A 15,044-nucleotide genomic window follows, 5' to 3' on the forward strand; every position below is an offset into this window, starting at 1 on the left:
TGTATGGCCCCTATCACTGTGGATGATTTGTAAGACACATTAAAAACTGGCTCCTCCTCCGTCTCCCGCCCACACCCCTCGGAACCTTACACGCTTCGTGTAAAAGAAAAAAAAAAAAAAAAAGAAAAAAAAAAAACCCGTAGGCGCTCTTGGAAAGGACTTGAAAATTAAAACATGGCTCTGTGATTTTCAACACAAAGACCACAAACAGCGCCAGAGCCCAAGAACTATTTAAAAATACATCACATCCAGAAGTTGGAGGGCCCCGAAGTCGAAGTCGTCCAGGCCAAGTCTGCAGAGACCCTTCTTGCTTCCGCCCTGCACACCCCCGGCCGGCGACGCGTCGCGACGGAATTTCAGCTGCAGAAGGGGGAGAGCATCACCTGCAGTTGCGCGCGCGGGGAGCGCTGCGGGGGCGCGGGGGGCTCGCCCAGCAGAGCCCCGGGGCCGCTCCGGAGCCGCGGCGCCCGTGCAGGGGGACGCGCGCCTCGGGGCGGATGGCGCTGCGGCAGCGGAGGCCGCCCCAGCCTCCCGCTCGCTCGCCGCGCCGGTCGGGGAGGCGGACCCCGCAGGAGAATCCCGGCCGCGCCGCGGGGCGGGGGGCGAGGCGGGGCGCTGACGTCACCTCCCCTCCCCCAGCGCCTCCAAGAGGGAGGGAGCGGGGAAAGAGGCGGCGATCCGCCGCAGTTCCCGGCCGCAACTCCTAAACTCGGCGGCTCGCTGCCTGGGCAAGTCCCGACAAACTTGGCTTCTCCCCGGCCCCGGCCCGTGGCCCTCGCGCACTCCCCTGTCGCCCTCCTGCTTTTGGTGCCCAACTTTCCACCCGGGACGGGAGCCTCCGGAGATGTGGCCACCTGGGTCCGGGCCGCGCGGGCGCATCGCACGCCCGCTGGGGACGTGCTGAAGATCGGAGGGAGGCAAAGTTGGGACTTCAGAGACGGCTTTGAACGAATAACCCGGATTGCGTGCGCATTACGGAGCTGCCGGGGGACTTGGGAGCCAGCACCCGCGGACCCGAGGGGCTGGACTGGTGAGTTCTTTTGTCTAGTGTAGGCCTTTTTTGTATTGAAGTTTAAACGCAGATGAGATTACGTGGGGGGTCGTTGGTCCCGAGCTAGCTAGTGGCTAGTGCAGGGAAGCGTGTGCATCCTACAGGCTCGCTCTTCCTGGCGAGCCGCACAGCGCTCCGGATGCACGCGGCTCGGGAATGGGAAGATCAGTGTGCACAGGTTTTTGGAATTCATGAAATACATACATAGCACCGCTCAAAAGAACTTGAAAAGCTCTGCTGCTTGTGCATTATTTTGAATGTAACTTATTATAGAAATGGTGCCCAGGGAGGGCGCACCTCGGGGCCGCGCGATCTGCAGTGGCGCAGCGCCCTCTAGTCCGGGCCCCCGGCGAGGCGCGCGGTCCCTGCCGGGCTCCGCGCGGACCGAGAACTTGGACCTGCCGGGCGCTCCCGGGACGTGGGCGTGAGCTCCCAGCCTTCGCTTAACCGCCCGCTCCAGCCCATTCGCTGCCTTAATTTTCAAATACCGGCCTTCGGCGGCCTGGTTGGAGACGCGGCGCTGGGAGGAAGCGTTTTTTGTTTGCAGGCACCGTCCCCGAATCCCCCTAATTTCCAACACCCTTTGGGGACAGGGCTGGGGAGGACCAGCTATGGCAAGGACAAACGTGGAGCCTGAGCTACGTCTCCCTTTCCTGTGACGGTAACTCGATAGTAGCAACAGAGGCAGCTCTATTTCGTTTCGTTCGGGCTCAGAAGAGCCGAAAAACGTGGCAGCGCCGGAGTCGGAAACCTCCATCTCTGGCTCTCGGCTGTTCCTGTGGCGAAAAAGTGCAACTTCTTCCAGGCGATTAGGTTTCGCGGCGAGGCTGGAAAACCGGGATTCCCAAACAGATGTTCTAGCTCGAGTAAGGGTTTTGATTTATTAGCGAATGGTAATTGTCTTCGGGAATTCTTTTGCGCCCTTTAAGGCATCTTGGGATTTTTTTTTTTATGTTCCAGGATGATGAGGTCTTTTTACTTTCTGCTCTCTTCTTTCCCCTCCCACTCTTCCCGCCCTCCCCCAGCAAACTGTTGGTGTTCTTGTGTGACTGTGATTTGCCGAGAGTTGGGATTCGGCGAGAGGCGCAAGCCGGTGGAGCTTGGAGATCAGGGCACCTATTTTGAGGTGCTGCGTGCATAAAATTGACCTGTAACTCCGGGCGCACTTGGCGCATTCATGGCCACGGCCGAGTGTTCGGATGGTGCTGTGTGCTGGGCGTGTGAATTGGTGCGTATTCCAAAAAATGCGCAGCGCAGCAATAGTGCTGCGAATCCGCACCATTCATTCTGCAGGCGTTATTTTTCCTTCCCAGCCATAACCTGCTAGACACTTTTTTTTTTTCCCCCAAGCACCTTCTTTAGGATGGTTTAAGAGGAGGCTGCATTAACTTTGAACCAAGGAATTTCTCCCTCTAACCCTAGACTCCCCCTCGCCCGCATCTGCCTCGCAGTTCCGCCTGCAGCCCCCTCCCCCGGTGCCGGGGGAAATCAGGCCTCTTTGTCCTCGCAGTGGTAAATGTTCGAGTCCCACAAACTTTCCGAGGTCGTGTCCGCCCTCCTCCCTGGGCTGTTTTCCAACCCCCCGAGCTCTCCGGGCTCCAGCCGAGTGTCAGCTGTGCCGGGCGGGCACCTGGAGACTTGCGGGCGCGGAGGACCGGCTCCCACCCCCCGGGACCTGCGCGCTCGGGCCTGGGGCGCGCTTCGCCGAGCGGGGCGCCCGGGCGCCCGGGGCTTCCCCTGCTCCCTTAGGGACCTCGTAGCTTCACGTGAGGTTGGGTTCACAGCTTGTGGGGTGGACTTGCCGGCTTGGGGCAGCGCACGAGGCGGCGCAGCAGCCTTTTGTCCCGCAGACGTGGGAGCCTGGGCTGGGGGGGGGGGGGGTCCGCCGGAAGAGGCTGGCGATGGGGTGCGGTTACCGGGGTCGGGAGGTTACGGGGTTTCAGCAGCTCCGCACAAAGGTGGCGGAGGAAGCGCTTTCATTCTCCCTGGATCTTCGGGACGAGGGAAGGAGGAAGTGGATCCGACCTGCCTGCATTCCTTTGGAGACCTCTTGGAAGATTTTCATTCCGCGGGGCAACTGCAGACCCAGAACGGAGGCTTTCAAATGCAGATTTAGGACTGTAAAGGGAACCCACAAAAGCTCTATTAGCCGGAGCTGGCTTTTTTTTTTTTTTTTCTTCTTCTTCTTTTTTTCCCTTAGGCTAAACTGTTTTCCCCTTCCCTAGCAGGAAACCTTCCACGCTAATTCCCCTGCACTAGTCGGGGTGCCGGCCGTGACCCAGGGCCGCGCTAGGGCCGGCCCCTCGCGGCTCCCCGCAGCGCCGCAGGGCCACGCGCCGGGCCTCGGCGGGGCTCCTCGGGGGCAGTCGGCGAGGGGCTCCCGGACCCGCGGGCGCGCGGTCCGGCCGCCGGGGAAAGTCAGCCCCGAGTTTCCGCGCCGCCGAAACGAGCGCCGGCGCTGGCGGGCGTGGCCGCGGGCGGAGGGATACCTCCCGGCGCCGAGCCGGGGCACGCGGGGGCGGCGAGCGCGGGCCGAGCCGGGGCGCGCGGACCGCGAGGAGGGGCGCCCGCACCGTGCGGCCCCGCCGGCCCGCCCAGGCCCCCGGGGCCCCCGTCCCCGCCCGCGGGCGCGCTGAGGCGACGGGGCGCGCGTCCCCGGGAGCGCCGCGGCCACTTGGGGCCAACTTTGCCGTAAGTTTGATGGAATCGAAGTTGGGCTGGAGGGCGGGTGGGCGGGTGGCCGGGGCGGGGGCGCGCAGCGAGGCGGCGCGGCTGCCGGTGCCCGGGAGGCTGTGCAACCTGCAGCTCCGGGGGCGGCCGGCCTGGGGCTCCGGCGGCACTGCCCCCCCGGCTGCGCAGCCCAGCGCCGCGCGGCCCTCGCGGCCGGGAAGGCGCTGCTGCAAGCCGGCTCCGCTGCAAGCCGGTACGGAGCCGCGGCGCCTGCCCGCTCGGGAAGTTCGGGACGAGCTCGGGACTCGCGCGGGAGGGGGGTGGTTTGCAGCGTGAGCCGAATGGGGATTACCGGGCCGGGGGCCGGGCTGCACCGGGCGCACCGGGCTGGCCCCGCCGCTGCAGGGAGCGCGTGCGGCGGCCGCAGGGCGCGGACTTCCGCGGCGCCCGGGAGCTCGGAAACTCCGCCGCCCTCCCCGGCGACGCCCGTGCGCGCCGAGGGCTTGACTGATCTCGCCCGGAGGCTCGTTCTTGCGGTTCGCGGGAGATCCCGGCGTGGGTGACCCGAAAGCGGAGGCCGGGGGCCGGAGCTGCGGGAGCTTCGCCTGCAGCCCCGGGGCCCTCCTCTTAGAGGTCGCGCCCCGCGGGAGCGCGGCTCGGAGGGTGCGGTGCTCTCGGGGGAACGCGGGCGGCGGTGCGATTGATGAGCGGCGGGGCCCGACCTCTGCAAAATGCGCTGCTTACTACCCCCCCCCCCCCTTTTTTTTCCTAGAAGAGAAACTTGGAAGGTCTTTTTAATTTTTTTAAGAGAGGGATTCTCATTCTTCATTGCTTTTTTTTTTTTTTTTTTTTGGACTCAGAGTGCCTTCTTCCAGGAAGCTAACTTTCTGTGGTCTCCGTGAGATTTTTTTTTTTTGTTCCCACTGATGTGAATTGCAGAGCTTTGAAAAACAAGGACGCAATTGTATGCATTAGGAAAGTAAACTCAAACATTTTTTATGCACTCAAGATTTTTTTTTTTTTTCTTTGCGTGTGTTTGAACTACGGATTCATTAAGTGGCTTTTGTTGAACTGGTGCTTGGTAGATTTGATTTTACTTTTTTTTTTTTTCTTTATACTGGATATTTACAGTGACTGTTAAAATTGGAAAAAAATTGAAAGGCAAATGATCTTATCTTTTATAAAGGCAGCCTCTTAAGGCTCTGCGTTTTGGGAGGTAGATTTTAGGTATCTGCACGAGTGAAAAGTAGGTTCTGGTACTATTTTTCCATATTATTCTGAGAGATGTGGTTGTTACCCAACATGTCCAGTTGTTACAGTTACTCATGAAAATGTTTCTGCAGTTGTGTACCTTAGTATTATCATATATATGATATTTGGCTTTATTTTTGAATTTTAAAGGGACACCTAGAACTATTATTCCTCTGTACTTAGTGTAGTAGTAGACTTTAAAATGGATTTTAAAATACTTGAAGCGTTACATAATTTAAAAAGAAAGCACTTGGTATAACTCTAGGTTAAGGCAAACATGGTGTGTAACAAGTTCAGCATAAGATTTGATTTGAATAGAGTGTGCATTAGGGAACCCAGTTCTTGAAAAAGGAACATCTTAAGTGAGCCAAATTCCTTGTCACTCTGAAAGGAAGTGAGATTGTTAGGGGACTTAATAAAAGTGCTCAGGCCACCTGTATATTCCTTGTATCTTTTAATTAGTCACTAGAAGTTCCCCCAGTGGGTTATCATCATGTTAATACATCATTTAATCCATGTTGTGGACAAGTGCCAAAAGGCGAATCTGAAAATTATGTGTAAACTAATATGGTTTTTGGTCCCCAGCTCCCCTGCCTCTTTAGTGCATTTCTGTAGACTTAGCTCTTGAGCCACCTCTGAAGCAGTTATTTCTTTGAATGTTAGAGGTGAAAGGGATCTTATGGGTTATTTAAGAACTTCCCTGTCAAGTCTGCCACCACCTGTTTTCCACCGAAGTTTGGCTGATTTTACATAGACTCAGTAAACTGAATCAAATTAGTGCATTATCGTCGCATTAAATGTCTCAGTGGCCTAATTTGTGGCCTAAAGGACCTGAGTTAATAGCAGGAAGCCATAAGGCTAGGTGTCTGTTTAATCTTTATGAGTGGGAAATTGCAGTAGGTAAGCTTGCTTTTGACCAAATTATATAGATGATGAAGCCAAACTGTATTTTTTTGTCTCACTTAATTGGTCAATTTGCAAGTGTTAGTTTATCCTAAGGCACTGGAAAGGAGTTTTTGAAATGTGATTCTAGATGATTCACTCCTTCTAAGATGAGTGAGTTGCCATTTTGTCTTCTGATTCAAGATGTATTCCATCCAATGAAGAATCGGTTTATTTCACATTGTGAAGTTTTTTTTTTTTTAAAACTTTCTTTGAGTCCCAGATTTAAATAAAATTGCCAAAGTTCTTGCTCAGTTGCCAAAGTTTATTATATGTGTGGAGATAAATCTATAGTTAAATGCCTTTCTACAAACTAGGAAAATCAGGCAGTATTTAATTCTTATCCTTCATAGACCGAGCATAGCGCTTCAAAATAAGCTCTGCATCACAGAAACTGATCTGGCATCTCTTATAGCCAATTTGGAAGCATTTTGAGGTGGGTGGTGACCTCTTTCTCAGCTGCTAGAAATCGGAGCCATCTCCAGGGCAGCCATCTGCACAGTCGTTACTGGCCTGGTGATTGCACCTGGATTTTCTGTTAATTTCAGGATGGGCGTGTATTTCCCCATGTTATCCCTCCTTCCCTTCCCTCCCCTACTTGAGTCCTGCCTTCCAGTCTCCATGCACTCAGCAGCCGTGGATCTCCTCTGTGCCCAACGTTGGGCCAGACACAGGATAACAAGGTGAACAAATCACACTGCCTGCCGTCAAGGAGTTTACAGTCCAGTGGGGGAGGACAAGTAAGCAGTCGGTTGTATCCAGCATGGTAAGGGCAGGGTGGCTCACCCCAGCACCTTGGTGAGCTGGGCATGGGTGCCGAGATGGATATTAGGATAGGGTGATTTCTGAGGGAAGAGTGAATCAGAAGGGAATAATTCAAGGGCAGGAAATGACGTGTGGAAAGCAGATCGGAGAAACTTTAGTTGTGACATGATTTGTGGCGTGCCAAAGCATACCATGTCATCTTTAGGAAAAGCATTGATTGGTTTATTATAAATGCCTCCTTAAACCCGTTTTAACATGCCTTACAACTTTTGTGCAAGTAGAACATAGAAAATCTATGACCTGGGCTTACATTGTTTTATAGACAGGATAGTTTTTTTTTTTCTTTTTTTATGGGGGTAGGCGCTAAGAAGGGAAGGAAAGAAAGGTAGAAGAGAGAGGTGAAAATAACTAAATGTGGGACACCTGGGTGTCTCAGGGTTGGTCAGAGTGTGATCCTGGGGTCCTGGGATGGAGTCCTGCATTGGACTCCCCGCAGGGAGCCTGCTTCTCCCTTTGCCTATGTCTCTGCCTCTCTTTCTCTGTGTCTTATGAATAAATAAATAAGATCTTTAAAAAATATATATAAATGTGAGGAATGAAGGGCAGAAAAAACCATCATGTTCAGCTTTCCTTTTCTAAGAAGGCAGGGGATGGAAATCTTACGAGTTTGGAGCCGTTACCACTAGGCAGTGTCATCTGCTCTGGACAGCTTGGTTGTTCCCAGCCTGTGGGGAGGATGCCTTTATGGATTGAAAGAGAAAAGTAAGTTAGAGATTCAATTAGTAAAGCAGGTAGAGGTAAAATTATAAGAGATCTTTACTATAAGGCCAAGAAGAATACACTTCATAAAATAAGCCGGCTAAGGGGAAACATTGAATAGTTGCAAACTAGGGGCTGATATTGCAAAGAAGTTTTCATGAGATAGATTTGATTGTGGCCCATAGATTGAGGAGTAATGGGGCCAGAAAGCAGGCATACTGGAAAGCTAGGAAATCCTAGCTTTCCTGTATCTGAGCAAATACAAATAAGGACTAGATGGCAACAGCAGAAAGAGAAAGGGAACAATTTTTGAGAAGTCTCAATAACTTTAGATACGGAGGTTTGATAGAATTAAAAGATCAGCATGTGTGTGAAAGAAGGAAGTGGTGGGGGCAGGGTGGGGAGAGAGGAGTCTCTCTGGTGGGAGGAGGCTGTAAAGATTTTTTTAAAGATTTATTTATTAGAAGGCACGAGCAGAGGGAGAGGGAGAGAGAGAAGTAGACTCTCCACTGAGCAGGGCGCCCACTTGGGCCTCGATCCCAGAACTCTGGGATCATGACCTGAGCCAAAGCAGAGGCTTAACCCACGGAGCCACCCAGGCACCCCTAAAGATTTTAGTGCAGTCTCTAGTTTTCCAAATAAAGAAATGGATCCCAAAGGTTAGCTAACTTCCTTGAATCTGCACTGTCGGTTAGGGACAAAGCCAGGACTAGATCACAGTTTTTATGTTTGCCAGCCCCGTCTTTCTTACTTGATTTCTTGGGTTGCAAGCCTGAGTGATTTGTGATTTGGGAAGTGTCGAAACTCTTCTGGCATAGAAATGTACAATGGAAAAATAGGTTGGAATGGCTGGTGTTTTGCAACTGGGAGTGCGTGAGAGGCTGTGTCACATAGGTCTGATGGTATCTCAGGAGGAGTGTGCCCGCTCTTTAAGGCGGTGGGGGGGGGGGGGGGTTAAGGCTGGAATGTGGGATTCCAGAACAATCCTTTACAATCAGGGCGTGAGGCCTGATTGGATGAGGTCTTTAAGGACAATACCTTAGACATGTGTTAAAAGAGATGGAAGAGGTTTGTAATGGCAAACGTGAAGGTGAAAGTATAAAAGAGTGTTGGAAGAGAATCAGGGAAACTGTGTCCTTCATCTTCTACATGTGGTGGATTGCCACGTTTTAGGCAGTCTGTGACATGTAAAGGACACGGCGATGTTGGGGCTGGTGGTGGCGTGAGCAGTGTGACATTGAGTCAGGGAGTGCTGAGGAAAGGGCATCTGATCTGACATTGGCTTGCGACACTGGGAGAAGTGGTTTGTGTTGCCAGGATGGGTGTGAGTCCCTGTAGAGCAGTCAAGGGTAGAGATGGCCTCTTTACAGGAGGCAGAGTCAGGTAGCCCCGAGCAAGAATGTTTTTAGAATTTTCCCTGAATGAGAAAGAGAAACCTAAGGTGTGAGTTTGTAGGAAGTGAAGGTTGGAATGAAGTTTGTTCTTAAGTAGGGATGTAGTGTGTAGAGGCTGCAACAGGGGCCTGTTGTGATGGAGTTGTTGAGTGTGGTGTTCCAGAGGGAGCGATGATTTAGGGGAAAACTTCAGAAGAGGCAGCGTCCTACGGCCTCCCAGGGCGTCTTTATTTGTAGCTGGTTGGGTCCCATCCCTTCTGCGAGGTGGGAAGAAGGGGGAACAGGGGAAGAGAGCATTTCAGGGAGAGGCAGAGGAGGGACTTTCTACGTGGTGCCTTTCCATTTTCTTACCTTACACGGAACATCCACATTCCTGATCCATCATTTAGTGGAATACCTGTACGTGTACCCAGAAATGACTGTAATCGTAATTTGGCCAGGAGTAACCCTTCCCTGATTTGGGAGTGGGGGAAGTGGCCAGTGTTAATTACTGGCTGCCCCGTGAAGGTGACACTTAAAGGATTCCTCTTTGCAGAGAAAAATACATTAGGTGAGAGGATCTTAGAGGCGTAAACTGTGTTTACGGAGCTTCTCTGTGAGCAGTGTTTGCCCTGGAGCCTGGGTGAGGAGAAAGTGGTTGGAGGGTGAGTAACACATAGGGGTCATGTCTTGTCTGTAGAAGCAGGAGAGGAAAGGGAGTAGCTAGGCCTCCCTAGTCCAGCCAGAAGGGCCTACGCCGCCGGCTTCCTTCCGTCTCGTCTTTGATGTCAAGTAGCACAGAACAGCCGGAGACCGTCATCTTCACATACCTCGAGAGGTTTCGTGGGCTCAAAGCAGGTAAATTACATAGCAGATTTTCTATGGAGGCCACTTAAAAAGGAGGAGGTCTCTTTAACTTCCTTAAGGTCTTAAGTTCTGGAAAAAAGTTATCATATGCTGAGGGGAGAGGCTTGGAGTTCTCGCTGTCAGTAGTTCGAAGACGCCTCTGAGTTAAATTGGAATCAGTTGTTGATCATTTGAAGGCAGTATTTAAATCAAGTCATTGCTTAGGGTAATCAGACTTATTGCAGCTCCAATCAGAACTAACAACATGCAGAATTACCAGAAGCAGTTAAATGATATATACGAAGCCTACGGCTGCTGTTCAGTTCTGGCTTCTGGCTTCATAGCTGCCCCCCCCCCCACCCCATTCTGATTGACAAACATCTTAACACGGCTTACAAAGATCTAGTAGGCACCCAGGAAATAAAGATCCACCCATTAATTTCACAGTGTAACAATGGATACTTCTAAAAGTACTCTTCATGGCTATTATAATTTATTAGGAAAATGATTTATTTTTCCTCTTGTAAATGTTACAAAGCTGTGAATTGGTTAGAGTTGAGAAACAGACTTCCTTAGTACGATACAATCTCTTTTTTGGACTCTTATTAAATGATTTTAGAGACCGTTAAATGTTTAATTAATATACAGTGTTTTTAAAAAAGATTTTATTTATTTATTCATAAGAGACAGAAAGAGGCAGAGACACAGGCAGAGGGAGAAGCAGGCTCCACGCAGGGAGCCCCATGCGGGACTTGATCGCAGGTCCCCAGGATCAGTCCCTGGGCCAAAGGCAGGCACCAAACCGCTGAGCCACCCAGGGAGGGATCCCCTAATATACAATATTTTTTAAAAAGTCACATTTCATATCGTTGTCTTTGACAACTCTGTGACGTTTTTCTTTGAAAACGTAATCTTCTGGGCAGTTTAGACATCTTCAAAATCAGAAGTACTTTTAAAATGTGACGCTGTTCAAACTGAACATTAAGCTCTGAGTTTCAGTAATAAGTGACGCTCTTATTGCTGCTGATACAGAATGGGAGTATGTGGGAGAGCACGCTGAGGGAGAACAGAGTTCTTCATGTGAATATTTTTGTGTATTTTTGTCATCACGGGTGGAATTGATACTGTTTCCCTATAGCCTGGAGGGCTAATGGTGTGTTAAGAATTGGGACCTCTAAATAATGAATGTACAACATTTAATAGATTTTATGCATGTGTAATGCTGCGTCCCACATAATCCTGTCTCGGAAGCCTGTGAAACATTTCTCAATCTTCAGCTTTAGATCTAAGTATTTGAATTTTTCGCAGCACTGGGGCTGCGTCCTGTTTTGCAAAGAATTTGCAGTCACAGTAATTGACTTGGAATACTTGACGTGAAGGTCTCCCTAATGAAGAAATATGAGCATGTTAATATCCGATTTCTAGTGGAAAAATTATTTTTCTCTCATTTATGGATTTTCAGAAATCTATGCTAAAGATATTTCAGCTTTGGACCTGAGGCCCTTTTCCATAAGGGCTGAACTAAGTAAACACTCCTGATTTTCACTTCGCAAAACGCATCTAAGAAATCCTAACTGACTGTGAGTTCAAGTAGTATGATCACCTTCTAAATATCAAAGTGTAGCCTTCAGCTAAAATCATTTTAATTTTCATAAGCATGAACTCTAGGTAATGTACTTCTCAGATGAAATGGTATTAGTATCGTTTTTGAGTCTTTTTCTTCCCCCTTCAGCCTTAACTGTTTGTTCTGCATAGAGGAATAGCCACTGTTTCTTTGATGGTGGCGTTTTATAGCAGAACCTGAGTTCACAGTTCCGGGTTATGTAACCAAAATGTTAACAATATCTCCTACTTAAAAGCGGACTTTTTTTTCCCCCTGATCAAAAGGATTTCCTTTAACAGTTGATTCTAATCACAGTGGCATTCCATCAGCCAGGTTTGCAGAGTCCATTCCAGGGTTCGAAGGGTTTCTGTGATGAGTGTGGTCCCCCAGGGGGTAGTCCAGAGAGAAGAGTGGGTCCTGCTGTGGCCCTGCCCAGTGGCTGAGATGCTGTGGGGAGAGAACAGTTACGGTGCTGCGGAGTGCTGGGCCTTTCCCTTGGGCAGGGCTTAGGGGTGTGTGTGTGGGGGGAGGTTGGGGCAGGGTGAAGGCCTCCGGGGCCAGCCAGCAGTGTGCATAGCAGTGGTACCAGCCAGTATTTCAGGGTCATTTCCGTGTTCTGATGTTAGGCTTCAGCTATTCAAAGATTGATGGACCGATTGTCTTTCCCACGCCACTGTTCAGAGCTTCTGTGTCAGTGACTGTGTCCTGTCTCTTGGGCTGGTTCTTAATCAATTCGTCTGTCCTCCAGTTCTTGGGGACCATCAGGGATCTGTGTTTAATGTTCTTTTTGATCTGTATTCTTTCCCTGGTCTTATTCAGTTTTATGGCTTCAAATAAAATCCGTATTTATTTAGGCAAATCTCAAATTTGGGTCTGCAGGCCGGACCTCACCCACACTGCCCACTCATTGCTTGGGTAACAGTGGGCATTTCCACCTGACCTTTCTGAAACTGAACTCCTGCTCTTAATCCCTAGATCCTCTTCCTCTCCGAGGGCCTGGCAGCTCCTTTCCCTTGCTCAGCACAGGGTCCTTGGAATCTTGATACCTGTTTTCCTTCTCTCTCTCTCTCTCCTCTCCCCTCACTCCCTCCCCTGCCCCCTCTGCCCCTTCAAGTCATCCACAAATCTTGGAATAGATCTAGAATTCAACTGCTGCTCCGTACCTCCAGCACTAGCCTTTCTGGGCTGAGCCACCAAGGCCTGTCACCTCAATTATTGCAATAATCTTCTAACTGGTTTATCACAGTGCATCAGTGCTCGTTCACTTTGTTCACTAGTTGTAAGGCGTGTACCATAATTGAGCTGTGAATAACAGGGGAAGCTATCTCCATAACTTTTCTATAAATTGGAAATACTTCTAAAATTAAAAATTTATGGAAAAAATCCTCCCTGTATAGCTCTCCCCTTGCCCTCACGGTACCCCAGCCACAGTGGTCTCTGCTGTTTCTCTGTCTCTTGCTTCTCAGGGGGTTTTAATGGGTAGAGACCAGGATAATACTGAACATTCTAAAATCTAAAATGTGCCCTGGGCCTTTTGAATATAGGGTTCTCTCTTTCCCTTCAGATTCCTGACCACAGTCCCTTGTCCTGCTTTATTTTTCTCTTCCCTGTCTCATCCTCAGCATGCGGCATACTCTTTGCTTGTTTCTCACCAGGAAACGTGTCTTCCATGAGGATTTGTTGCCAGTTTAGCTCACTATTGTATCCCCAGCATCTAGAACTATTTCTAGCACATAGCAGGTATTCATTAAATGCTCCTTGAATGAGTCAAATAATTGGTGAGGGGAGTGAATGATTGATACAGATAACATGCACCTTTGCTGAAAAAATTCAGATAGAACAGTGAAGATGTAGCATGAACATTCCCTCAGCAGTAACCACTGTTGATGGTTTACTTTTTTATCCGTCTAGAGTTTTTGTGTTCATTTTTCAGCCCTTTCATGTACCTACCGTGCACACAATTCCATCTCCCCTCCCTTTTTACAAACATAAATGGGATCGGTTTCATTTTGCCAGTTAACCTATCTGGACATGTCTACATAGCAATGTATAGAGTGCTGTCTTGTTCTTTTTTGTGGCTGCATAATATTTTATATGTAGAATTAAGCCACAATATTTTAACTGCTTGCTGTAGAACCCTGCCTAATACTCTGTTCTAAAGATAGCACTAATCTAGTAAAACAAAAGACAATGTGTGTTTAACGTTAGCTTAAGTGTTTTTAAAAGTATTTTCTGTCCATATATACGTGTATTTTGTTCCTAGTTTATGAATGCCTCGGGATCAGGAAATAGTCATTAGTTCTTTGTACCTTACATGGTCTGTCTTGTCGCACATTCCCTATACCTGTAGGTTGAATTGAAGTTTTCCCTTGTTTTGACAAAATTATTTGATCATTACATAGTTAAAATTGCCCTGAATATTAGAACTGTTGAACAACTGAAGAGATTGGGGAGAAAACTGGTTTCTTATTTTGTTTAAATGATAATTGTTCTCCTGGAGGTCAAAAGTCTTTGTAATTTCCTGACTTTATCTGTTGAGGACATGGCATGATAGCTAAAGAACAAGTTAAGGTGCCCAACTGGGGTATGATTTAGTATCTATTAGGCTTCTTATTGCTTCGTGTGTATCAGGGCTCCACCCTCCCCCCCCTTCATGAAATGACTAATGGGGCAAAGTTGGCAGTGGCGCAGTTAGGATACAGTAAATTAATGCTGGGGTGCTAATTTCAACTGGCCTTGAAACCAGTCCTCCAGTGTCCTGGCTGCTTTCACCTTTGGGTGGGACTTATGTTCTATGAATACTCATTTGGGAGTTACTTTGCCGAGGTGCAATGCTGTCCTCTACTGAGTGTACTGGGGATGTTTTGTGAGGCTCTGTTGATTTGTAGGGTGAATTTGTAGGTATTTAGAGGAACAGTTGATCTGAAAATAATTGTCCTGCTCACCCGGCAGGCCAGCCCAGTGGACCGCCTGCTTCCCACTTGAAAGGTAACCCTTTCTTAAATGCTCCCTTGCCTTCTCTTGTACCCTCTGACCTTCCCACAGGGCCTACTGCCTTGTTGCGTTGATTGGCCCTCTCCATGTGTTAGCTTAGACACCTTAGCTGTGTATGTATGTGTGTGTCTTGTATTCAGTTGTGAACACTGGTTGTTGACAGCAGTGGGGGATAAAACATTAATGTGGTTGCTGAGATTTGCTTTGCTGACTTAGGAGAAGTTCTGCTTGACATTAAGCTGCTGTTTTCCATTTGTAAATGGGCTCTTTTTGGACTCCTGTTGGTTTAGAAGTGACCTCAGGATCAAAGTGTTGTAATTATTTTATAATTATTTTAATATCTTTAAGTAGTTACGTGGTGCTAAATGAGACAGTAAACCCTTACATTTTGTAGGGAGTGAACTTAATTACTCCTACAAAGAAATAATTTCAGGGCAGCCCGGGTAGCTCAGCAGTTTAGTGCTGCCTTCAGCCCACAGTGTGATCCTGGAGACCCAGGATCGAGTCCTGCGTTGGGCTCCCTGCGTGGAGCCTGCTTTGCTTCTCCCTCTGCCTGTGTCTCTGTGCTTCTCTCAATCTCTCTCTCTCTTTCTCTCTCTCATGAATAAATCAATAAAATCTTTAAAAAAATTATTTCAGGATGAATTTTGAAATAGGATTACAGAATGTCATTGTGGGAGGTCAGATGAAATCACCTTTCAGAGTTTTTGTTATTCTAAATTAATTGTTCAAAGCTTCTTGGGCTTAGGATACTTTAGTGGCATTAAATTTGTGGGCTCTCCGGTATTTA

General features: G+C 49.1%; 1 protein-coding gene across 6 annotated transcripts in view; it reads left to right on the forward strand.

Annotated features, from left to right (window-relative positions):
• The first annotated feature begins 640 nt into the window (after positions 1–640).
• The window catches only part of FAT1 (FAT atypical cadherin 1), a 127,292-nt gene continuing 112,888 nt past the window's right edge, over positions 641–15,044 (forward strand). For 4 of the 6 annotated variants that reach the window (XR_003238052.2, XM_026018303.2, XM_026018304.2 and 1 more), the window contains exon 1: positions 641–1,030. The gene's annotated coding sequence lies outside the window, so the exon portion shown is untranslated. Of the gene's footprint in view, positions 1,031–3,609; positions 3,743–8,783; positions 9,670–15,044 lie in introns of those variants that run through there. The other 2 variants (XM_072763696.1, XM_072763697.1) reach the window with 2 other exon arrangements.

Source organism: Vulpes vulpes, chromosome 7, assembly GCF_048418805.1.
Source record: "Vulpes vulpes isolate BD-2025 chromosome 7, VulVul3, whole genome shotgun sequence".
Lineage (NCBI taxonomy): Eukaryota > Metazoa > Chordata > Mammalia > Carnivora > Canidae > Vulpes > Vulpes vulpes.